Source organism: Chelonoidis abingdonii, chromosome 3, assembly GCF_003597395.2.
Source record: "Chelonoidis abingdonii isolate Lonesome George chromosome 3, CheloAbing_2.0, whole genome shotgun sequence".
NCBI classification, from domain to species: domain Eukaryota; kingdom Metazoa; phylum Chordata; order Testudines; family Testudinidae; genus Chelonoidis; species Chelonoidis abingdonii.
The window spans coordinates 91,254,232-91,281,480 of record NC_133771.1 but is presented as its reverse complement, the minus strand read 5'-3'; the positions used below and the strand labels follow the sequence as shown (position 1 = coordinate 91,281,480).

General features: G+C 42.5%; 1 protein-coding gene and 1 pseudogene across 3 annotated transcripts in view; one reads left to right on the top strand and one right to left on the bottom strand.

Annotated features, from left to right (window-relative positions):
• HS3ST5 (heparan sulfate-glucosamine 3-sulfotransferase 5) overlaps positions 1-27,249 on the top strand; it is a 306,981-nt gene that overhangs the window by 241,763 nt on the left and 37,969 nt on the right. The gene's annotated exons all lie outside the window — the stretch shown is intronic.
• LOC142046638 (U4 spliceosomal RNA) lies at positions 2,269-2,426 on the bottom strand (annotated as a pseudogene).

The window sequence follows — 27,249 nt, the reverse complement described above, 5'->3', positions numbered from 1 at the left end:
GGATGCAGCGGGCAGGTAAACAGGAAAAGCCCCGCGAACTTTTGAATTACATTTCCTGCTTGCCAGCGTGGAGCTCTGATCAGCACGGCTGGCGATGCAGTCTCAAATCCAAAAGAGCTCCAGCATGGACCGTACGGGAGATACTAGGTCTGATCGCTGTATGGGGGAGACAAATCTGTTGTATCCAGCTCCGTTACAGAACACGAAATGCCAAAGCGTTTGAATAAAAAACTGCAGGATACACAGCGCTGCGTGACAAGCGTAACGGGAAGCCAGAGACTCAAATGGACGCTCATGAAGGGAGGGAGGGGTTACTGAGGACTCCAGCTATCCACAGTCCACAGCAGTCTATGAAAATTATTTGCATTATTGGCAGAGCTCCAATGTCTGTAGGGTCAAACACAGTGTCTGGCTTGGTTCAGGGAACAGCTCCTCAGTTTATTTCCCCCCCCACAACGTGAAAAAAAGGGTAAGAAATCATTCCTTGACTACTTTCTATGTCACCCCTATGTGTACTGAATGCTGCTGGTAGACGGGACGCTACAGCACTGAAGAGCAGTATCTGCTCCTCTCCATCTCCTCTGGTAGTAGACAGTTCTGCAGGACTGCCCACCATCCAGGAGAACCGCCTAAATGCTCAACATCGAGGGCAACATTGCTACCGCTAGCAGTAGATAGGACAGAACGGCTAATAACAAGCTTAATCATTGAAACTTGGGGCTCAAAATTTTTGCAATCACATTTGGATTGACTCGCTTGGCAATGAGTCAATTCCTCCCTTATGGTATCTAAAAATAGAGTCCATTCTGCCTGGACTGTCATAGCCCCGGGAGGCTGCCTCCAAGTGCCTCCCCCCCCCCCCCCGACATCATTTTCTCTCACTAACAAGTCTCTGTTTCTTATTCTGGTATTCCTTAATACTTCATGACACAAACGGGGGAGGGGCACTGACACGGTAGCCCAGGAAGGTTGAGGGAGGAGGAAAGCAACGGGTGCGCTTCTTGCAGGGGCAACCCCTGTGAATACTGACACGGAGCACCTGTGCTCTCTGATACACTGGATCTCTGTTACACTTGCCTATTATTCTAGGCAGGACAGTGCACCACTGACCGCTCTGGTCCGCAATCCGAACTCGGATGCGGAGTGCCGGTAAACAGGGAAATCCCGAGAGCTTTACAGTGACATTCCTGCTTTCACGTGTCCAGCTCTGATCACCACGGGTGGCGATGCAGTTCAAATGCAAAAGTATCTCCTGCATTGAACCTTACGGGAGATAGCAGATGTTATCGCTGTATGGTGAGACAAATCTCTTTTATCAGAGCTCCGTTAAAGAACAGGAAATGCCAAAGCCTTTGAAAAATAAACTACAGGATACACAGCGGTGCGTGACAACAGTAACGGGAAGCCAGACACTCAAACGGATGGTCATGGAGGGAGGGAGGGGGTAATGAGGACTACAGCTACCAGTCTCCACAGCGGTCTCTGAAAACTATTTGCATTTTTGGCTGATGCCCCCAATGTCTGCAGCGTAATACACGGTGTCTTGCGTGGTTCACGGACAGCTCGTCAGTTTTTTCCCCCCTCCAGCAGCGGTAAAAAAAAGTGAAATAAATAATTCCTTGAGTACTGTAAATGTCACCCTCTGTGTACTGAATGCTGCTGGCAGACGCGATGCTGCTGCGGTGAAGAGCAGTATCCGCTCTCTGCCCCTCCCCAGGGGTAGACGGCTGCCCAGTGATTGCTCCTGGCTGAGTGTGGCCGGGGGCTCCGGGGTGAAAATGGGAATGACTCCCTTTTTCTGACAGTGGATGGTACAGAACGCCTGGTAACTGTCTTCATCTTATCACCTGGGGGCTGAGCTTCATCAGACCCCTTCCTCTCTTGCGTAAAGAAAAGATTCTGAACTGCATGGACTGTCATAGCCCATGGTGGCTCCTCCCCCCTCATTTGATCTCAGTAACTACTCTGTGATTCTTATTCATGCATTCTTCATAACATCATGCCAACAATGGGTGGGGGGGCACTGCTGTGGTAGCCCAGGTAGGTGGGAAGCAACGGTTGCGTTACTTGCAGCGGCTCCCTCTGTGAATACTGATGCGGAGCAGCTGCGCTGTGCTACACTGATTTTAATACACTGTATCCTATTCTTGTCTGGACTGACTCTATTTTTATTAACCGTAAAGGGCAGGATTGACCCAGTCCCAAGTGAGTTAATCCCCATTTTCCTTTCAAAAATTTACACAGGTTATTATCCGTTCTGTCCCATTTACTGGTGAGTGTAACAAAAAGAGGGGAGATGGTAACAGTTTCTGCTGTTTCAGTAGTACTGTACCATCTACCACCAGGAAGAGGAGCAGATTTTCAAGTAGCAATAATCACACCTCAGATTAACTTCATTGGTTATGATACTGCCACTGTGCAAAGCTCTAATGCTCCTCAGTGCTGCAGATTCGCCTCTGTCAGTAGCATTCAGTAAAAAGAGGGTGACATTGTAAGTACTCAAGGATTGCTTTATTTAACTTTCATTTCTCGTGCTGGGGTAGGGGAAGGAAACTGAATAGCTGTTCCGTGAACCATAAAAGACACCGTGTTGTAAGCTACAGACACTGGGCGCTAAGCCAAGAATGCAAATAGTTTTAAGAGACTGCTGAGGACTGTGGGATAGCGGGAGTCCTCAGCACCCCCTTTCCGTCCTCCATGATCCCCCGGCCCCTGATGCAATGTTAATGGTCACGGGGGGTTCTGGGTAAATGTCGTCAGTCATTCCTTGCTCCGGGAAAACATCAGCAGACAGTCCTTTCGCACATTTTTCTCCTGGATTGCCCTTGCAGAAACAATAGCACGGCAGCACTAGAGACCGTCGGCTTTTTGTTTTTCCCGTCACCATTTGTGTACTAGATGCCGTGGAGACAGAGGCGACACTCGAGCGCTACACACCAGCATTCAATTGCTTTTGCAATGATAGCAGAGATGGTTACCAGTCGTTCTGTACCGTCTACTGCCAGAGAAAACTGGCAATGACATGACGGTTATCTCTCCTTCTCTGAACTGTCCGCTGCTATCATGAGTGCCCCTGGCTAAAATCAGCCGGGGCGCAACGCAAAAGCAAACTTGGGATTGACTCACTGGCCACTGAGTCAATCCCTCCCTTATGCTGTCTAAAAAATAGAGTCAGTCCTGACTACAAGAAGAGTCAAAGCAGCAGAGAATCCTGTGGCACCTTACAGACTAACAGACGTCTGTTAGTCTATAAGGTGCCACAGGATTCTCTGCTGCTTTTACAGATCCAGACTAACACGGCTACTCTCTGAAGGAAGAGTCAAGTGTATTAGAAGAGCGCAGCTACTCCATGGCTGTATTAACAGGGGGTTCTCCCGCAAGAACCGCACTCATTGCTTCACTCTCTCCCAACCCTCTGCAGCTACCGTGGCAGGGCCCACCCCCCATTTCTGTCATGCAGTCGTGAGGAATACAAGAATAAGAAACATAGACTTATTTGTGACATAAACGGGGGGGGGGGGGCACTTGGAGGCAGGCAGTCGTGGCTATGACAGTCCAGGCAGGACATACTCAATTTTTAGAAACCAGAAGGGAGCGATTGACTCTGCCCCAAGTGAGCCACTCCCAATTTGGGTTTCAGAACCATTGTCACAGGGGCACTCATGATAGCATCGGACACTAACTGTGATGCACTGGCCAGGTAAACAGGAAAAAGCCTGAATCCCCGCGAACTTTTGAATTCCATTTCCTGATTGTCCACCGTGAGGGTCAGCACACACACAGGTGACCACACAGAGCTCATTTGCACTCGTCACAATGCAGTCTCCTGATAATCGAAGAAGAGCGCCAGCTTGGACCACACAGGAGGTTCTGGATCTGATCGCTATCTGGGGTGAGGACTCAGTGCTCACAGCACTGCGTTCCAAAAGACGAAATGAAAAAGTTTTTGAAAGAATTTCAAAGTCTATGGCTGATAAAGGTCACAGCAGAGACTCCCTTCAGTGCCGAGTGAAAGTGAAGGAACTTAGACAGGGTTACCAGAAAGCCAGAGAAGCAAACGGAAGGTCAGGCTCTGAGCCGAAAACATGCCGCTTCTATGCTGAACTACATGCAATTTTGGGGTTCAGCGCTACCAGTGCCCCACCCCTGTCCGTGGATTCAGACTTTGGGATTGAAATATCAAGTGTTTCTGAGGATGTAGCCGAGGGGGAAGATGGAGACGAATTTGAGGATGAAGATGACCGTGGTGATAGCACACAGCAGTCCGTAAACCCAACAGCCAGGATCTTTTTGAGACCCAAGAATTACAGTCCCTGCGCTCCCAAGCGAGAAGCCCAGACAGTGAAGCCATGGAAGCGACCTCCGGTAAGTGTCCCTTCATTCTGTACCAAACACGGATTAAAACAAGACGGTTTTTAGATCGCATTGACACCAGGGCTTTTGCTGCAGTCGCAGCCATTACTGTTACAGGAAAATTTCGTTAACATGTCTGGGGATGGAGCGAAAAATCCTCCCAAATTAATGTCCATGAATCGATCGTGGAGGAACTCAAAAAACCCTTATGCTATATGAGAACATTTCTGGCCAAGACAGCCTTCTCCGTTCCCCCATAGTAGGTAACTTTTCAACGCCTTGCATTTTGCAAGACATTTGGTACTGCAGGCATTGAAGGCATTGCACTGAAGGCATTGCATAAACAAACGATCTGCCTCCGCGGTGCTATTGTCAGGAGAGAGATATCATCCATTGTTACCTTGTAGAACATCAGGAATGTAAACAGGGGGCAGACATGGCGATTTTGCTACTGGCCAGAGCGGGGGATGGAGGAGGGATAGCGACGAGTTTTCAGCGTCTGGCAAGCAGGATTCTTCCCTGCTACCAGCAACGCGATGCGGGGGTGATGTAGGGTGATCACTAGCAGTGATCGTATATGATAGGAGCCATGCGCTGTTGGTGGATGTGAAAGAGGGGGGTTTGGGCTTTGCAGGTTCCTCTTAACAGGAGCAAGGCATCATATAGATCACTGTGTATATGAACGGCGGAGAAGTCAAAATTTTAAAGCCTCACTTACCATCGCCGCGTGGACGTACGTTTGGCCGTACCTGCGTCTGTGTGTGTGCCACACCAGTCACACAGACACTGAATATTTAAACGCTACAAAATGCGACCTTGTATAGAGATCACATGTGCTCTGTAAGGTGGATAGTGTTCTATGTGAAAGAGTACTATCATTGCTCTGTAAAGGTATCTTTCCACATACTTATCACCCTGGTTTGCCTTCCCATGCAGCTGCACATTTCTCAGAAGTCCCTATGCCATCACGAGGGTGTGCTGTGATACGGCGGAGGAAGAAGAGACGCGAGATGAAATGTTCACAGAAATTATTGAAGTAACACGCAATGAGAGGGATAAACAGAATGATTGAAGGATGTGGTAGCAAAGTACAGGAAAGATGCCAGTGAACGATCTGAGAGGGCTAGGCAGGAAGACCAGCGTTGGAGAGAAGAAACGCTGGATCTGCTGCGTTCTCAAACTGAAATCCTCCAACGCATGGTGGAGCTTCAGGAAGAGCAGCACAGTAGCAGAGTGCCACTGCAGCCCCTGTATAACCTCCCTGCAAGCCCACGTCCCATATCTCCCTCACCCAGACGTGTAAGAACGCGTGGGGAAGGCTTTCTGCACCCGCCTACTCCTCCACACCCTGCAGAGTTCAAGGAAAAGGCTGTAATTACGCTACAATGTGCTTAGTAGCCTTTCCTTCCCCCTCCTTCCAAAGCACAGCAGTCAGGGACACCTTCCTAATTCTCTGCCTTTTTTTATAGTTCCTTTGTAATACAGAATACATCGAAAGGGGGAGGGTGGGTTGCTTACAGGGAAATCTAGTAAGGAAAAACTCATGATTTTTAACAGATGCATAATTACTTTTAATGAATAATAAATGATTTTTAAACGATACAGAATTTATTTCCTTCGCCAACCTGTAATGAAAAGGGGGAGGGTGGGTTGCTTACACTGAATAAGTCCATCAAGTGCGGAGGGTTCATCAAGGGGAAGCAAACAGTCACACCGTACCCTGGCCGTGCTGAAACTCGTTTTTCAAGGCTTCTCTGATGCGCAGCGCCTCCAGGTGTGCTCTTCTAATCGCCCTGGTCTCTGGCTGCTCGTACTCAGCGGCCAGGTGATTTGCCTCAGCCTCCCACCCAGCCATAAATGTCTCCCCCTTAGTCTCACAAAGATTGTGGAGCACACAGCAAGCAGCAATAGCAAGCGGGACATTGGTTTGGCTGAGGTCTGAGCGAGTAAGTAATGATCGCCAGCGACCCTTTAAACGGCCAAATGCACATTCTACCACCATCCGGCACTTGCTCAGCCTGTAGTTGAACAGCTCCTGACCACTGTCCAGGCTGCCAGTGTATGGCTTCATGAGCCATGGCATCAAGGGGTAGGCTGGGTCCCCCAGGATAACTATAGGCATTTGAACATTCCCAACGGTTATTTTCTGGTCTGGGAAGTAATTCCCTTGCTGCAGCCGTTTAAACAGACTAGTGCTCCTGAAGACGCGAGCGTCATGAACCCTTCCTGGCCATCCCACGTGGATGTGGGTGAAACGTCCCTTGTGGTCCACCAGTGCTTGCAGCACCATTGAAAAGTACCCCTTGCGGTTCACGTACTGGGTGCCCTGGTGTTCTGGGGCCAAGATAGGGATATGGGTTCCATCTATGGCCCCACCACAGTTCGGAAAACCCATTGCAGCAAAGCCATCCACTATCACCTGCACGTTTCCCAGAGTCACAACCTTTCGTAGCAGCAGCTTAACGATTGCTTTGGCTACTTGCATCACTGCAGCCCCCACAGTAGATTTGCCCACTCCAAATTGATTCCCGACTGACCGGTAGCTGTCTGGCGTTGCAAGCTTCCAGAGGGCTATTGCCACTCGCTTCTCCACTGTGAGGGCTGCTCTCATGTTTGTATTACGGCGTTTCAGGGCAGGGGAAAGCATGTCACAAAGTTCTAAGAAAGTGCTCTTACGCATGCGAAAGTTTCGCAGCCACTGCGAATCGTCCCACACCGTCAAAACAATGCGGTCCCACCAGTCTGTGCTTGTTTCCCGTGCCCAAATTCGGCGTTCAATGGGTAGTAGATGCCCCGTTAATAGCAGTAGCTCCAAAACGCTGGGGCCAGCGGTTATGGAGAATTCTGCCTCCATCTCGTCATCGCTGTCCTCGCCGCTCAGCAATAGCTGCCTCCTCCTCTCCTCCTGCCTTTGCAGTTCATTGTTCAGTATAGTCAGCACGAGAGTACGCGAGGTGTTGACAACGGTCAGGATACCGTTTGTGATCTCAGGGTCCATGATTGCTGTGCTATGGCGTTTGCTCAATGCACTCCGCGAAAAACGCGCCAAAGGGTTGTCTGCTGCCTCACAAAGGGAGGGGTGAGGCTGTACCCAGCACCACCCGGGGCAATGTTTTCTGCCCATCAGGCACTGGCTCTCAACACGGAAGTGGGAACTATGGGATAGCTGAGGAACAGCTACCCACAGTGCACCGCTCCTGAAATCGATGGTAGCCTTGGACCATGGACACAAGCAATCGATTTTGTGATCGCATTGTGGACGCGCAAAACTGATTTTATAACATCGGTTTCGTAATATCGGTTTAAACTACTTCGAAATAATCGTGCAGTGTAGACGTAGCCTTTGTCTCACATACAAACTATGAAACACAAGCAAAGCTAATAGACACAATGGCAAATGGCTTTGGTTTTCTTGGTAAATATTGCAAGGTTGTATGTGTGTGCATGTTTTGAAATAAAATGAAATAATTCTCCTTATAGCAATATGACTCATATAGTTGCACAAATTCAAAAATTTGTAAAACTTAATATCTGTCAATGAAAAAGCAAAGAATATTTTATCGAATTGCCACCTATTAGGCATAATTCCAAAAGAACTGACTCACGCTTAAGGGTGTAAACCAACATCTAATTCTTGTTCGTTAGGAAGAAATTTCCCTGGGGAGTGGCAGGGCCATCCCTACCCATATGCAAAGTATGCAGCTGCGTAGGGCACCAGAAAACCTGGGGCACCAAATTTCCTGGTGCTCTATGCAGCTGCTTGCTGCTTCAGCCCCTGCTCCACCTCTTCCTCATGGCCCCCGCCCTGCTCCGCTCCAGTCCCACCTCTTCCCACTCCTGCTCCTCTCCAGCCCCGCCCTCACTCCACCCCTTCCCAAAAGCCCCACCCTTGCTCTGCCTCCTGACCTGCCTCTTCCTGCCCCTGCTCCACCCCAACCCCATCCCCACTCCATCCAGCTCTTCCCCTGAGGACTGCAGGAGGGGTCAGGCTCCCTGCACTCACTGGTGGTGATAAGTAGAGCGACTCATCCCCAGCCTGCTCCACAGGGAGCCAAGGGAGCAGAGCAGGCTGGGGCTGGGTCACTCCACTTCCCGGAGGGACATGGTATCTAATAATTGATGAATTCAGCATTTCTGCACCTTCACTGCAACCCAGACAAAATACTGGATTGGATAGACCACTGGTCTGAGCCATTATTGCAGTTCCTGGGTTACCAATTTTGGTTGGATGTATTCCTGGAGGTTTCATCAATCTTTATTTAATGAAGATTAATTTTTAATTCTTGGAGACTCCAGAGAAATCCTGGAGGGTTGGCAACCCTATATGTCCCTGTGTTCCTAATGCGTAATACCTAGGCTCACTTTGTCCTATAACCTGAAAAATACTTCATTATATTCTCCACACATAAAAAAGTAACCATATACCTTTAGGCTGAATGACTCACTTTAAAAGACCAACAAAAACAATAAAGAGCAAAAGTAAGCTCTTTGGGGCAGGAATTGTGTTTTAATGATGTTTGTGTCCATTGCCTCGCATAATGGAGGCTGCATTCCAGAGCGGGGTGCCTAGACACTCTCACAATACAGTTAATAATAAAGCAGAAGGTCTCCATGAGATTTACCCCAGCAATGAATTTCACCCAATATGTTTTTTCCATGACAGAAGAAACAATTTGATTACATTGTCTCAAATTGAATTAAAAATAATAAGATAATTACACCCTGTTGGGTTTTTCCCGCCTTTTGTAGCTGTATGTCACCTGTGGTACCGATCTGATAAAAGACTATGCCTGCATGGATTCATTTCCCCGCCTCATATTGCAGCCATGCAGGCATAGTATTGCAGCCATGCAGGCATATTGCAGTGATGGCAGCCATAACACAATCATTAATTTTCATTTTTTGAGTTCACAGAACTGTCGTTCTAGATTCAGTGTAGATGTTTTTTTCCTATTTATAACTGAGGACAGATTTCAAATTCATTGTTACCTAAATTGTCTTTCCAAAGCACACAGCTTTCAGTTATTAAAACATTCACAGGTAGCTCTGTTTAAGCAGCTGTTGTGGCTAACAATTTCTCTTTTGACAAGCCCTAATATTTGTCGGAAAAGGGAAGAGCAGTTTATTCATGAACATTAGTTTTCAACGTGAAAATTTAGCAAATTGAATAGTTTTTTAAGTCAATGTGAATGCTCTCTGGGAAACTTCTTTTTCAACTCAAAGGCTCAATTATTACCAGTTAGGAAGAAGGCTTAGTTTCTTTTGAGATACAATTTGGTAAATTTAAAAAAATTTCAATTAGCTTCTTGTTATCTTTTCTGAATTAGAGCTTCCTGCATTTCACCAATATTTGTGGTGTATATGTTTAAGGGACCACTTGATAGAAGTTATACAAACCCTGTAGATTAACACAAAATATTTTTGAATTCACAAATGCTCCTACCAGTCCATAAATTCCAAATTGCACCTGAATCTAAATCTCTATTCTATAATTTTCTGCCCTCTTAAGATGGACAACATTTTTAAAATTTATCTGGTACAACAAGATGCAATCAGATTAACAAAAGACTTGTGTTTAGCACAAACAGTGAACATGTACTGGAAAGCAAGACTAAATGTTAAGTATGCCCCATCCATGCCTTAGTTAGGTTTGTGATGAGGTAATTTCAATATACTGTACATGGAAGACTAGATGTCCGCTAGAGATGGTCAGAAATTAAATTAAAAATTAATATTAAAAGCAGGATATTTTTGCTGAAAATGTCTACTTTTTCCCATTGTTTTTGATGAGTTATAATGCTATAGCAGAAGAATGTAATGAACATAAAACAAGAAATCTTATACATCCCCTTTTTTGTACTGCTACAACTCTATCAGTTAGAATCCAATAGAGTTATAATAGTACAAAACCTGGATAGGCAAGCCCTGGAGAAGGGCAAAAGAAAGATCTCTGTTAATGTCTGAACTTAATGTCTTCAGGTAATCCTACAAACATTAACTGGCTGGTCAAAGATTTTTGAAATTCACAACTTCAACAACTTTTTTGGAGAAATGTCCAATTTTGATGAGGAAAGTGTTAAAATGTTCAATATTTTCAATGAAATGTTTACAAAAAATTTGAATTTTTTTTATTTTTTTCATGAAAATTTTAAATAAAATTAGGAAACAGTCTTTTGTGAAAATTTAAATTCTGTTTCAGACTAGCTCTATTAGTAATTTTAGGCAAAATCTACACTTGTCCAGGATTCATATTAGGTGCAGGACCAGATGAGTAGTACCATACATGGGAGAAACATGTAGAGAGATTTTTTTTCTGCTCTTCTCTCATATTGAACTGACACTTCCATGCAAGTTTAGAGCCTGAAAAACAGGGCCACCAAGAGGATTCAGGAGACCTGGGGTTTTCGGCAGGGGGCCCCCGCTTTGGCAGTAATTCAGCGGCAGGGGTCCTTCCACTCTGGGACCCGCTGCCGAAGTGCCCCAAAGACCTGCAACAGAGGCCCCCCGCCACCGAATTGCTGCCGAAGACCAAGCACTTCGGCAGCATGTCCTGCTTCAGCGGTAATTCGGCAGCGGGGGGTCCTTCCACCCCTGAGTGGAAGGACCCCCCGCCGCCAAATTGCCAGTGAAGACCCAGAGTGGAAGAAGCTACAGGGCCCCAGCCCCGCGAGAGTTTTCCGGGGCTCCCAGAGTGAGTGAAGGACCCTGCTCCAGGGGCCCTGAAAAACTCGCATGGGGGCCCCTGTGGGGCCCAGGGCCTGGGGCAAATTGTCCCACTTGCCCCCTCCCCCGGCGGCCCTGCTGAGAAACTAACAACTAAGACAGTCTCTGCTTACAAAGCACTTTTCAATGGCAGATATAAATAATATTGCATCCATTAAAACTATGTTAAAAGAATGTTAAGGTTGCAAACTCAAGTTAGGAAGTGCCAGAACTGAGGTTGCCTGTGAATTAATCCAATTCTCCAGAGTAGCATTCAGCTTCTTAACTAGACTACTGTTTCTCTTCCTACAGTCCTCTGCCACATTCACGCACACTTTCCAACTTTTGCAACAAATGAGGCAGAAGGCCTACAGACAATAGCCGCATTCACTACACAAATAGAGCTGGTCAAGAATTTTCTAGTAAAGAGTTTTTACATCAAAAATTGCAAATTCATCTAAACTGAAACTGTTAATGGGAAAGGGTTCATTTTGATGATCTCCTTATTCAAAATAAATAAATAAATCAGTTTTGAAATTGTCAAAACATTCCATTTTGTCATTTTCAAAACAAAATGTTTTGTGTTTTGCTTCAGCATGACTTTTTGTTTCAAAATTGTTAATTATACTAACTTTTGTTTTTTTAAATGTTGAAATCAAAATGCAAAGCTTTGAAAGTATTAAAATAAAACATTTTGATAGAACTGATCCCCCAAAATTTTCAGATTGTCTGTTCATGAACATTTTCAAGATTTCAACTTTTCATCCCAGTTTGGAATGGTGTGTTTGTTTGTTTATTTGTTTGTTTTTTAATAATGAACATTCTGGCAGGATAAGAAAAAACGTTTCCCATCTAGCTCTGTGCACAACACTGATTCATTCTATGAGCACCATCTATCCTGTGAACTGCATGAGGAAGGGATCCTATGGAAAAAATAGCAAGTGATCATGTAATTAAAGAGTATATCATAATGCATATTTACAAGGAGGTCAAATTAAGGTTGTATGGTCAACCTTAATTCTGGCATATTCTAACTTTGAAGTGCTTGAATCCCAGCTCTAGAGTCTTTTGCAACCTCAATATTCTTTCAACGGGTATATTAATGCAGTTTCCTAATTTAAAAAAAATAAATAAAAATTGAATTTTGTTCACCTGGAACTATATCAACCCCCAACTTGGGTCATCAGCCTAGTTCAGACCCTTATGTCTACCACTTGTACTAATGCAGTAATTTGGTGGCTGCAGAAGGCTGTTATCCTGTATGTTGACCATCCACTAGATAAGAGATGACACACACATTTTGCCAGATGATTTCACAGCTATTTGCTGACAGCAAAGGAATGTAGAGACTGAGGACTAATACATTCTGTAAGGGAGTGCTTTCTGGAGATTATAGACTCTCCTGCCCATGCCCCTAGCCTGTCTCTCTCCCCCTCTGCTCCGATCCATAAAACTCCCATCCCAGTTCTTGCCTTCCTCCTTCTGTGCATCTATTCACCCCCTCCCTCACAGCTCCTCCTCCTCCACTTATCCTACCCACTGGCTTCTGCATCCCCTTCTCATCCTGCTCCCCGCCCCACACACACACATACATTTTTCAGGAAGGAAACCAAGGATGAAGTCCTGACTGCATTGAAGTCAAAGACAAAACTCCTGTTGATTTCCATGGTGTCAGGATTTGTCTCAGAGAGATCACGGGCTCCTGAAAGATGCTGAGTGATCTCTAGTCCCACTGACTTCAGTAGGAGCTGAAGGGATAAAACTCCTCTTATCCAACCAGAGGAAGGAGCCCCTGGGTGTGGGCATGACAGCTGTAAGTCTGCCTCTCACAGACACCTTTGCAAGACCTGGTGTAGGGGGTATGCCAAGAGTGGGGCCAAGGGCAAGAGGGACCATAACATATAACATTGAGGAGACTCCAGTCAGTGTGGCAGCCCATAGGAAGAGACCTCCAGGGATGTCTAACTTATCCCGAGGCATCTCCACCCCAGGGGAAACAGCCCAGAATCAGGAGGGCACAAAGATGGCGTATAGAATGGGTTCTTAAACTGGGGGTCGGGACCCCTCAGGGGGTTGTGAGGTTATTACGTGGAGGGTTGCGAGTTGTCAGTCTCCACCTCAAACCCCACTTTGCATCCAACATTTATAGTGATGTTAAATATATAAAAATGTGTTTTTATTTATAAGGTGGGGGAGGTCGCACTCAGGGGTTTGCTATGTGAAAGGGGTCACCAGTACAAAAGTTTGAGAACTACTGGCATATAGCTACCTTACCTGTGGGCACAGCAAAGCATTTCACTCTTTGTCAGCCTGAATCATGTTCCCATATGTATGTGAAACTGCAATTTTGTGTATGCACAAGTGGATCCCGTTCTTTCTCTCCTACAATACAAATACATCATATGACTGTAGTATATCCCTTATTCCGATAGGTTTAGGATATCATTTATTTTCTAGTCCCTGTCTTTGCATTTTGCTAACAAACATAAGTTATAATGCAGTTTATTCCTCTGACAAATACTAGATTATTTTCTTTTTGGTAAAAAAAAATTAAAATATTCTAAATTTGCATAAGCTCAGGCAGCTGAAATTTTGAAAAATGTGAAGGAGTTTTACAGACCAAATAGTATGACTTATCACTCAGCTGTAAAAGGTCATTTGAAACAGAAAGTTGTGTATCTTATTTATAGTTTTATAGATTTGTTGTTTCCTAAGGCCATTCTAATTTCATATTTCAGGATTCAGTGCTGTTTGCAGGAATTTTCTCAATGCCACAGTCTTATAGATTTGTTAAAAATATTACACAAATAGTAAAAACTGAAGAAATTGATATGGGAAAGTCAGAGGATTCTGGGCTGGTGGGGAAAAATGGTGAGGATCAGTTGCAATAAACAAAGGCAGACTTTAATTTCTGTAGACTTCAAAAATATGTCAGAGGTTTGAACTATTGTATTGTCTTTGAAGTCTAAGAAAGGTCTGTCGATTACAATTTTAATCAAAAATGGTCCTTATAAAATATCAGTGTAAGGCAAGGTGACTTTAAAGCTTCAGATATCACTTTTTTTTTTAACATAAAATGTAACACATTTAATTTTGATTTTAGATTCTCTATTCTTGTGAGCTCCAGGACATTTTCCCTTAATCAAGCATCTTCTAAATGACGATAAGGAGGTTTTTCAGTTCAGGGGATTGTGTTTTTATTTGAATATAATAAGTAAGCCCTGGATTCACTACTGATAGTGGGGCATAGGAATACCATTATTTCTATTTATTTGTAGTATGTAGTACATAGAGGTCCCAAACACCATCAAGACCCCAACTTGCAAGATGCTGTACGAAATCATAGTAAAAGGTAGTTCTTGCCCTCAGTAATTTACAGTCTAAGATCCTGCTGTATCCTGCAAAAACTTACACATGTAATTAACTATTGACTTTAGTGAAACTGCTCACATGCAAAAGACTTTGCATGATCCGTCTATCCCCATTTTACAGATAAGGAATAATTTACCCAAGCTAACACAGAAAGACTGTGATAGAGCCAGGAATTCAACAAAGTATCTGTGAGTCACACGTCAATGCCTTTACCTCTCAATGCCATCCTTTCTCTCAATGCAAAAAGAGAACATACCGTCAAATATTCATAGTGATTTTTTTTTAATTCCCCAACTAATAGGAAGTACGATTGCCATAAAAGTGACCTTCATCTTCAGGGGCACAGTACTGTTCCGATACCAGAGTGGCCTCCACAGGAAAGTATTAGGTCATGCCCTGGACACAATAGAGTCAAGAACTAGAAGGCTTTGCGAAGGACCTGTGCTATAATATAGAAGTCAAAATGAAGCACAGTGTATTTTTAATATCAGTGGTTAGTATGAAGATTGTTGGAGATAATGAACTCATTTGTGAGCTGGCATACACACTCATGCAGAGATGTAAGGGGGCAAAAGGTGTCCTTCTCACTGATTTCTGGAAACCTTCAGTGTGAGTCACATTGCCAGGATGGGTGGGGAGAATGGCTCCCAAAGGACCATTACTCCCTCTCCTGCACTGGTGAGCAAGGAGTGGGTGCGTGGTAGGGACAGGAAGTGGGTGGAGCCTTGGCTTCACTCCTCCAAACACACTGGCAACACAGCTTAGCTGAGGGGGGGTCAGGGAGAAATATGGTGGACCAAGGAAAGGGCTGCTGGAACTTACTTCCCCTATGGCGTGAAGGGATAGCACAGTAGATTGCATGGTGCAAATTTAGCCCTGTGTGATTTGGTAGTAAGTTTTATTTCATTATGCCTGGGGATTCCTCACTGTCCTCAGTAGCATGCATGTCAATTTTCATAGCTGCTTCCTTTTTTTTTTTTTAATAAGTTTTCTACCTTGAGCTTTTTTGATTGGAAAATTTCAATCTTTCCCCAGCAATGTCACTGGGGATCTAAAATGACCTTGATAAAACATGTTAGCATCAGGTAAATAATTCTTTTCCAGTGGCTTTCAAACTTATATATACTTTTTTTGCTTGCCTGTAGATACTAGAATCTCCTCTAAAAAGCTTTTCCCCTGGAAAAACCCATGCAGTCCCCCAAAAGATGGCTCCAGAATACACACAAAGGTACTAATTCTCCTCTCACATTGGTTTTTAACAAAGGTAACTTCATTGATTTCAAACGAGTTGCTCCTAACTTACACTAGTGTTAGAGCTGAATCAAGTACCTAACATTATGTTTAAGCCTTTTTGTAAAAATTTTATCTAAACACATTTTCAATAAAAACGGGAAAGTTACCGGTAAAAATGTTCATGATTGTTTTTCACATCAACTTGGTCATGTCATGTTTATTTACGCTTTCTCTCTGCTCTTATTTAGACAAGAGCTGGTAAAAAAAAAAATCCATTTTGAAAAATGTGGTTTTTTTTTCAAAAACGTCGATAGATTTTTTTTCCAGTTTTCTGAAGAAAATCTCAATAAATAAGTAAACAAATAAATGAATAAATAAAAGAGTATTGGTTTTCATCAAAAAAGCAGTAAATTTCAAATGAAACAAAAATTTTCTGTAAAACTTTTCATTTAGAAAAAAGGCCATTTTTCATCAAAAAAATTGAATGATTTTTTTTCTCATGTTCTAGTCCAAATATCTGTCTGTGTACAAGGATGTAGGAGATATTGCTCAAAAATACACTTACCTGTCCCACAAAGCAGATAAGTGCACCCAAGTACTTATACAAATAAGTTATTTCATCTCATATTTGAAATAGTTAGCTTTTGTTCTGTGAGCAATGCATTTAGCATAGAGTGATAATGAGAATCTGCTCATGCTTTGCACGTGGATCTTAGCCCTTTTTCACCAAATTATGTCCACCCCATACATTTTCCCCCCCTTATGCCTCAATCTCACTTGCAGATATTGGTTTCTGTTGTCTTTTTCCCAGTCACATCAGAGTAATTGTTTGACATGTAGTAGTTTTCTGGTGTGTTGTCAGATATCTATCTGAAGTTCCTTCCAAAATTTGGCCCCATTTCTGTGTGTGCGTGTGTGTGTGTGTAAATATAACAAATAAAAATTCCATCAAGACTTACACTGACTGAACAATAAAGGTTTGATTTATTGTTCTATCTTATTAAAAGCTTTCACTTTTTCTTCAGTAACAGGTAGGAAAATGCCATGCATTTTAACTTACTAACAAAAGATAGCTGCTTACAGTTAATGAAAAGCATAGGATTGGCTCAATAGTGCTCAGAGCATGAAATCATAAATCATCCAAACCTATCTAACCTTCCCTGTACTAAATGACAAACTGCTGGAAATAGCCTTTGGGTCAGGTCACATATGCACTAAAATACTTGTCCTTCAGATGAGGACTCTGTTGAACCCATATATCATTTAGCATCCTAAATCACAGAGACTTGCACAAATGCTAAATACTAATTAGGATTGTAAAATTTGGTGAAAGATAATGTCCACAAAACAGGTCAAATCAAAGGTTAATAGGTTAGAATTTTTTTTTAGGTGACCTTAGGAAGAGTTCAGTATGCAACTTTCTTAGAATGTTTTATGTTGCTGAAGTATTTTATATTGCAACTAGAAGTTTCACCTTTAGGTTATATTCAAACTGCAGTTTCTTGGTTTCTGGATTTCATGTTGATCATTTCAAGAAACAACATAAGGTAACATGGCTGTGGTGCTGGTCTGATGGATGAGAGAGTTTGGTTTGGTTTTCCTTCTCTAGCTTTGTTAATGGTTTTCAGCAAATAGTTCTAAAAGGTTTTTTCCACACAAGACAGCAACTGCTGGAACCTAAAAGTCTTCAAGAAGTAATGTCCAAACCTATTTCAGAATGTACCAGATATTGTGGATGGGACCTTATATGCTTCAGTAAAATGTAGTTGATATTATTTCAGTAGTGCTCATGGTGTGGTAGGCACGTTCCAAACACTCAAGAAGGAAAGTGTCTGCTCTGAGAAGCAGACAGTCTAAGGAGACTGTGACATTTCTTAGGGCACCTACAACAATGACAGTGAGTCACGTTTTTACCCGCTGTTGCTAGCAAGAGGTAACCTTGCTCATAGTGGCTGGGTGTTTATCTCCCTAATGCCATAAACCTTACAGCCATGCAAGCACTCTCCTCTGGGCTATGCCAGCTTTTCTTCACCTAGCAGTTTAACAATAGGTGTACCCCAATCCCCATGTCCCTTTGCAGCATTCCCCTGTGATATCCTGCCCCTGACACTGGCTCCTCACAGAAATCTCCAACACTCATCACCCAAAGGGGGCAGTGTATGCCAGTTTACTAGTTTTACTTAAACCACCGTTCCTGTGAACCATATAGCACTTGTGAGTACTACAATAAAACAAAAGTAGGTTTATTTAAGAAAGACTATTCCACAAGAAACAAGAGAAAGTGATGGAAACACTCCACAAGATGTTTTCTCAGTGAATGCATCCAGAGTGCTTCTCCTTTCTCTGTGTTATACTGAAACAGCCCTTTGTCTTCTTTGATAGATGGGTGATCCCCTGTCTGTTATAATGTTCCACATGGTTACAAATGTTTGTAGTTGTCTCTGATGGTTTTTCTTTGATAGTCTTGGGATGGAGCAAGGCTAGACAACTGAGCCTTGCATAATGTCACTGGCTCACCAGGGAGGGGTGACAACTTCCTCCTGCTTGAATGGGCTATCACCGAGACATATTCGCCCCGGTGACTAATTATTACTCCGAGTTCATAAAGCATACTTCCAATACACTGACATTATTTCTTAAATATTACCTGTACATGCATCTCCCAATGATTGAGCCTTGATAAGATATAAGCTTTCTGTAGATACTTTACATGTTACCCTTCATGGATAAATACCCTGCAAGACAGGTTTTTGGTCTAGTGAGTTTGTTGGGTCTGAAACAAGAGTTGTTTGCAAAGAAGAGTGGATCCTTTGCCTAGGGGCCTCTGTGACCCAGAAAGACAGACAAGAAATCAGAGGCCAAGGGAAGAATAACAACAACAGGCAATTTATATATAAAGCCAACTCAATTCCTGGTAAATAGCACAGCAGAAGTGGATTTTTAAGAGGGACAGCATAGAATGGAGGGTTGTAGATATTGTCAGGGAGGTCATGTCATGAATAGGAGACTGCACAGAAAAAGGGAGCCAGATAATTGTAAGAAGCTGCTTTCATACAAATTGTACTGCCAAACTGAATAATACAAGACAGTGGAGAGTCTGTGGTATAAATTATGGAAAACAGAAAAGAAAAAATATTGTTTGATGGAAAAAGCAAATAAAGCATTGAGTAATGATGCCAGTAATGGGGGAGAAATGAGTTCATTAAGAGGACTAGACAAGGGAGAAAAGACATGTTTTGAGATGGGATCTGAATAGTGGCAAAAGAGATATGGAAAACTGTTCCAGATGAAGCTGCAGAGAAGATTGGTACCTCAGAAGAATGCCTGGAGAGGAGAGTACAGAGAGAGAAGATGTGAGAGACACAGCAGGCTGGAAGAAGTGAGGGGAGAGTTATATAAACACAGAACTGGATCCCAAAATAAATGGAGCAGTTAGTGAGTATATGTGAAAATAAAAGTGAGAAATGGTTTTCTCTGCCTTGTTGCTGTGGAATAGACCCACACAAAGAAAGGATTAAATAGCTAATTAATTGACCATAAAATGGAAACAGTGAAATTCAGGCAGTGCAAAAGAAGCAAAAACCAGCAGCAACCAGCTGGTTGGGAATTCTTCTGACAAAGGAGAGTTCCCCAGGGCCATTCACACAGCACAGCTAGCTCTATCTTCACCTTCGCCATCCTCTGCTAGAAGCACAGCTGGAACTAGGGTGACCGGATGTCCCGATTTTATAAGGACAGTCTAGATTTTTGGGTCTTTTTCTTATATAGGCTCCTATTACCCACCATCCGCATTCCGATTTTTCACACTTGCTGTCTGGTCACCCAGGTCTGGAACATGTGTCATGAAAGTGGTCACATGCCTCTCTATGCCTGCTCTGACGTGACTTTGTTACTGCTCGTAGGGTACTACACGTAGGGCAGTGTACAGAGTGCATATACTGCTCGCCCCGCTGGCACAGGTATCAATAGAAGTATAGGCAAAGAGTAACAGCTTACGCAAGTAGAATGCTTTACATGCCTGAACCGTACATGGCTCTCTGCACACCCAAGCAGTGCCTACCCTGTATACACTGCCATTTGTAGCTGTGTAGTGTCCTGCTGCTTCCTCCCACCAGAGCCTTCCCTGCCCCCAGTGAAAGGCTCCAGCAGTGGAGAAGGGTTCCAGCAGCACAGAGGCAATGGGGAAAGGGTCTGGCAATGGAGACTGTCCTGGCTGCCTGCCTGCTGCAGGAGTTTTTCACTGCCACATGTAACTACACATCACAGTGACAGCTGTGGATGCAAACTGCATTTCACTACCCCACGTGTAGCTACACACCACAGTGACAAGGGTAGAGGCAGCCTGCCCTTCACTGCCACATGTAGCTTCATATGTAGTTCATCTACTCTACATGCTGCCATATGTGTAGGAATAGTATGAGCTTGTGAGCCTTGCTGTTTAGCTCACACTAGAAGGGCGTACATTTTTAGTTCTGGAGGTCCCTGGTTCAAGCCCTTGTGTCAGCCCAGGTGGCAACTGTTAAACATTCAATACTCGTGTAGTTCTTAGGAGACTGCTACAAGCTAGTGGAGATTAGAGCAGCTCCCAAGTCATTCTAAGCTCTGTTCTTGATGTGGTTGGTACAGGAACACACCACAGATCAAGAAGCTATGACCAACACTATGATACTCCCCATTTCGTTGTACGGAGTGCAGCAGAGAATCTGGGCCAGTCTTTGTTCCTTTAATCTCCTTATATTACAACGATTAAGTGTGATTTTTAATGATAGTAGGTAAAAGAAATTCAGAGAAGTGTGATTTTTAGGTTGTCAATGTCTCCTTATACTGGGCTTTTCCTGTAATTATTTGTACAGCAGAATGATTGCAGTACACAATTTCCTTGTATCAGCATAACAATCTAATCATGTCTGTATAATTTATGACCTGCTTTATTTAATTGGTTTTGAAACAGCCCCTGAACATAAAAAATAGCCTGGACTGATTATACATTCATTATCCTCTCTCTGAATCAGAAGACAAGGAACAGGTTAATCAAATCTGTCCCAATCTCTAGCCTTTCCCATAAGCAGCTATTGTTGTTTTTACTGAGAAGAAAATCACTCCTACTCTTTCCCCAAAAGATTGCACAATATTGATCTCAAAATGTTGACATGAAGGTCCTACAGTATGCTACCTCAGACTTTGTGGATCGGAATTAATGCATAGCAGATGCTCTAAATTTCATGACATATGTGTCCTTACATAATGAAAATAATTATTTAAATAACAAGCATGCTATGCTCTCCCTCTCTTCACCCACTCCCCCGCAGTACTATCCTTTTGACTCAGAGCACAATGGGTTTTGCCTTGTGGTAAGAAATGGTGATCATTAACATTTAAAACATTATGTTAATCAAATAATATAGATGAGGATCAAGGAAGCCTGTGTCTTTAAATATTAAGAACTACTCAGAACATCCAGGAAATACCATGGACCAGATCCTCAATTGGGGTAAATCAGCATCACTCCATTGCAGACAATGGTACTGGGTAAGTTTACACCAGCTGAGGATCTGGCCCATGTCTGTAATAGGAAAGAGAAGACTATATATAGTATTTGGTTGGTTTCAGACACTTTAGTATATATGTACACTGTCAACATTACTGTATATTAAGCATTAAACTTATTAATAATAGCAATATTTAGTGCCTCCTACTTAGATCAGGGCCTTGTCATGCTCAACACTGTACATGATACCAAAGCCCCTGTCCTGAAAATCTTACAATTTAAATAAGTGAGGGGAAGAAAGAAAGTACTTTTATTAGCCTCACTTTCTTGATGGGTAAAATAGGCACAGAGAGATTAACCGACTTGCCCAAAATCACAGAGGAAGTCTGCTGAAAAATGAGAAATTGAACTCAGCTCTCCCGAATCCTATTGCAGTGCCTTCACCACATGGCAATCCTATCCCAAAAAACATCCTTTTGGTTCTGATACTTCCCATTGCGGCTCGGTTTTATGCAGTGCTGTACATCATTTATTCAGGCCAGGTATACAATGGCCAGACATTGGTACCAGAGGATAAAGTCTTCATTAAGAAATCAGAGAAGGACAGACACTAATATTAAACTATTCAACTTAAAATGCCTGTCAACAGAAAACTAGACAATACCTCATACAGGCCCAAACCAGGCTTAAATCTGGAGTGTTCTATGAGCATCAGGTAGGATTAAATGCTGCCCCGAGGCTACAGAGCCATTCCTCAGTGGTTGTCCATAGCCCCTCACCCTGTTATGCTGGGTGTTGCCAGTGGATCAGTGTAGTTGTACATACATTGACCATTCTACGTTACTCCGCTTCCATTCTCATTCTGCAGATTGGAGCTGTCCTTTGTGTCATACAGAGGTTAGGGGGCCCTCTGTATAACTGGTCCCCACTCTGCTGCTTTCCCCATAGCAGAAATATGCCAACTCTGTCATTGTTTTGGCCATCTGCATGGCTTTCTCATGCCAGAGGATTTGCTTGAAACCAGTGCAGCCAACCACAAGGGTTCAGAAATTATGAGTCAGGCCCCTCAAATCATGAGTGGCTTAAAAATCATAAGCTATTTTTAAAATAAATTTGGGAAGGGCTTTTTAGTTGCAAGCTGTTTCTGAGCCTTTAGAGTGCACTTGAGTCAGGTTTGCAAGTTTTTCACCACAACCATGAAGGCTAGGATCCTTCTTCCTTCCTTTATTTAATGGAGGTTGAGATTCTCTCAAGATCCCATGAATCTGAGAGCTGTGGCTTTAAGAAAGGTGCCAAATATCATGAGACTCATGATAAAATCATGAGAGTTGGCTACACTGTAACAGGCAGTCCTTATTGGTGTTAATGGGAGTTTTGCCCCTATAAGGGTGTTGGGATCAGGGGCATATCCCTAATTCTGGAATGTGATCTTACTTTTTAAAACTGCTGTAGCCTTTATTTTGGACACACAAATTCTCTGTACAAATGATAATTGACAAAGAGCAGTTTTCTGCTGCATTGTATCCAAAGACAGTCCATCAGTTCTGTTCTATCAAAATAAGCACAAAACGAATGGCACAGAACATGGTTTCCATGTCATGTTAGTAGAACCCCATTATGTCCCACTTGTTATATGGACATCTTTTGTCAGTGCAGTTAATAATGCATGAAAGCTAGAGTCCAGAAAATACATATTCTTCACTGTAATTTGGACGTTCAATTAGGGTGAGTATGTGTCATGTCGGAAAGTACAAAGAAAGATAATTGCTGGAGAGGCAGAAGGAAAAAGTGGACAAGAGGTACAATGCTGAAAAATTTAAGGAAAATAGAATTCGCTTCTTGTCATGGTGTTAGCAAAAGCCAAGAATTTGGCCTACTATATTCCTTCTAATGAGACGTTTTTTAAAATGTGTGACTTTTTAAATCACTTAAAATATGAAGATGCAAATGTCACAGGTTGAAATCTTCTAGCAGGACTTGAATAGAGTTCGTCACCTAAAATCAAATAAAGGAGCTCTGTTCTTGGGTTATTTAATAGATATAATTATCATAGCAGTTTTATTAATTAAATATATTGATTAAGCCCACTACATCAGCATTTATTATTATGTGTATATGGGAATAATGTGCATTCAGAAGCAGCCTTTACAGATATATCCATATGCTTTTGAGAGCAAAAAAATTAAACCACAATCCATGTGTGACAGAGTGCAGGGAGCAAACAGGTGAGCTGCACTCTGATCACTTAGAGGCCAATTATTTCCCCAGAGAAAACTGATTGAGGTAATCAGATAATCAGGCTAGGAGGCTGGGTGGGATAAAGAGTTAATTAGTTCATCAGCTGAGCCCAGTCACACAGGGTAGGTCTACACTGCAATTAAAAACCCTGAGCTTGCAGGGCTCTGGCTAACGGGCTGTCTAACTGCAGTGTAGATGTTTGGGCTTGGGCTAGAGTCTAGGCTCTAGGATCCGCGAGTTTGGACTCCCAGAGCTCGAGCTTCAGCCCATTCCTGAATGTTTACACTGCAATTAAACAGCCCTGCAGCCCAAGCCCCATGAGCCTGCATCAACTGGCATGGGCCAGCTGCAGGGTCTAATTGCAGTATAGACATACCCACAGAGGCCTCAGGGAAGGAAGACATCTGTTTGCCTCAGGTCCCGATAAGAGGGCCAAAAGCAGCAAGGATATTATAAACAGACTGTTGTATGGGGACTGTAGTGGTAGAGGGAACTCAAAATAAATGGCATTGTGAAAGCATGACTGGTAGAGTCTGTGCAGTTTCTGCGGGGCAAAAAGACAGGCATGAAGGTAGATCCCTGTTACCCCACAGTATGCCTGATGTAGGGCTTTGTGAACTTTGAGTGAGTTGGCAACATCCTGCAGAGTGGCTGCCTTACACCTGGCACACTTGTGCGCCTCTCCATCAGTGTAAGTGGAGGGGGGAAGAGGACATGTCATCTGTTTTCTACAGGAGAGGGCATATTAGTAAATAAATTATAGTAACCATAAAAAAGTCAGAATGATCAGTGGCCTTTTGAGCTGTAACAAGTTGCAGGTCCAATGTTAGTTCCACAGTTGGCTGACCAATTCATCATCAAATGCAGGCTCACAGAAACCTCTTTTTTTTAAAAAAATGTTCAGTCCCTGGGTTTTAACAGCAGAGAGTTGTGCAGAGGTGGAGAGCATACCCAAACTTCTGACCACCACATACACATAAACCAATTCCTTTATGGCAAAGCAAATTGTGTTTTCCCTAATCCACTCCCACTTGTGGAAAAAGTAAGGAATTTAAAGCCAGTGCTTGGACTCTGAAGAGAGGATGTCAGATGCACTCTGTCCTGTACTCCTCAGGGACCTATTACTCAGGATTGGTTTCTTGATTGTTGATGTCCAACCTGAGTTCATCACACTGTGTGGCTTTTAAAGTCTCTTAAATTAGCCTGAGACTCCTATAAATCCTGCAATATGTCCCCTGAGATCCCAATAGATACATAGATAGATTTGATAGACACTATTATGTAAATAGTATGTAAATGTACTTGTTACCTTTCTTTAAGCTTTAAAACTTACCAATTTTACCTTCAATAAGCAGATGTAGTTACCTCATCAGACAGAGCATCTGCAATATTCATTCAAATCTATCTATCTTGCCCTCCCATCATAGTGTCTCAGAGACAGATTTTTAAAGCTATTTAGGTGAAATCAGTGGTATTTAGGCTTCTAGGTGCTTTTGAAAATCACAGTAGGCACTTATCTGTATCTTTAGGTGCCTAAATACTCTTAAAATCTGGTTCTGTCAATCTCTTGTCCTTACTATAAGAAATACTTTGAGCTGCAAATACCAAGGGAAAGTTATGCAGCCAATTGGCAAGTTTTTAAGGGTGACCATAGTACATACAATATTTAAAAAAAAACTTGCCTCAGAAAAGCAGCCTTCCTTGCTATTACAACTATGATCTCTCCCTCCTTAGGCCTCAGATGGCCTAAACTTCTGAGTTGTTCAAATCCAGTGCTTCAGTTGGCCCACTAGAGAGATGGAGCCAAATGCAAAATTTCATTCCAAGTTCAACTTGACCAAAATTCAGGGGTGTTCAAAAAAGTGTTTTCGGTTTGGCCCATTTCTGCTTTTGTGCCAGGGTCAGTTTGGCTGCTGTGTATATCTTCTGAGATGAGATGATTCTCTTCTATTTCAGTTGCATGCTAATGAAAGCAAAAGCTGACTTAATCCTACTGTTGTTGTAGGATGTTGAATCAGCTGAATCAGAAGTAAATAATTAGCCTATGGAACTCTCTGTTACAATATACACTGAGGTCAAGAGCTGAGTAGGATTTTAAAAAACAGACATTTCTAATAAAAACGAGAACTGTTAATATTACATTAAGTAGGATTTTAAAGCACAATAGGGATTAAACCTTCATACTCCAGGTTACTGAATGGGTTAGGGTAGGTTATTCCATAACTGTTCACTTCAGATATACCTTATTACAAGCAGCTGCTATTTGCTATTTTTAGAACCAGGATACTGGATTAGGTAGATCATTAGTCTGAATCAGTATGGCACTTTCTCTGTTCCTGTCAAATATGATTTTTAAAAAGAATATGAAGAATTTTAATAATAATCCTGATTCTTCTCTCACTTATGCCAGTACAAATTTGGAGTAACATTTTTGAAGTTAATGGAGTTATATCCATGTAAAACTGGTGTAAGCAAAAGAACAAGCTGGTCTATTTTTATTATTATTTTAAACAGGTCACATTAAACAGAACCTAATTCCAAAGTCAGTGATCAGCAAATGCTGCACAAGTTAATTCATATATATATATATATATATATATATATATATATATATATATATAATAATGATTGTAAAGTATATTCATAGGAAATGTTGGTGAAAGAGACATGCATTTGAGCTACACAGAACTCTTCTTGAGACTTTTCAAGATCATGAATACGACGCATGCCTATCACATGTTGTGTACCTCACCCAGTGCATCAAATGCCCCAACAGCTGCTGTATGGGTGAAATTAGACAATCACTACACTCTTGCATGAACTCACACAGAAAAATGATAAAAGACAAAAACACCTTATCACCTGTGGGTGAGCACTTTTCACAAAATGATCACTCTATATCTGATCTCTCGGTTCTCATCCTTCAAGGAAACCTTCCCAACACCTTCAAAAGGCAGGCCTGGGAGTTTAAATTCATGACTCTGTCAGACACCAAAAATCAGAGACTAGAGACACTGTTTTTTGTGTCTCATTACAAACCCTATAACCTATTAACTCTTCTTTGTCCAGTGACTGCAAATATTAATTGTGCACTTCAGTTTAAGTGATTTTTTGCAACATGTTATCCCTTATGTTTAACAGTATGTTCCACCTTGTATTTAGCTGGTTCCTTTTGCAGACCTGAAGAGGAGCTTAGTGTAGCTCGAAAGCTTGTCTTTCACCAACAGAAGATGGTCCAATAAAATATGTCGCCTATTTTGTCTCTCTCATATCCTGGAACCAACAACAACACTGCAAAAATTCACAGAAAATGATGAGAGGATCAACAAGCATGTGGACAAGGGGCTCCAGTGGATATAGTGTACTTAGATTTTCTGAAATCTTTGACAAGGTCCCTCACCAAAAGCTCTTAAGCAAAGTAAGCTGTAATGGGATAAGAGGGAAGGTCCTCTCCTGGATTGGTAACTGGTTAAAAGATAGCAAACAAAGAGTGGAATAAATGGTCAGTTTTCAGAATTGAGAGAGGTACATAGTGATGTCCCCCAAGGGTATGTACTGGGCCCAGTCCTATTCAACATATTCATAAATGATCTGGAAAAAGGGGTAAACTGGGAGGTAACAAAATTTGCAGCTAATACAAAACTTCTCAAGACAGATAAGTCCCAGGCAGACTGTGAAGAGCTACAAAAAGATCTCTCAAAATTGGGTGATTGAGCAACAAAATGGCAGATGAAATTCAATACTGATAAATGCAAAGTAATGCTCATTGGAAAACATAATCCCATATATATATAAAATATGATGGGCACTAATTTAACTACAACGAATCAGAAAAAAGATCTTGGCGTCATCGTGGAAAGTTC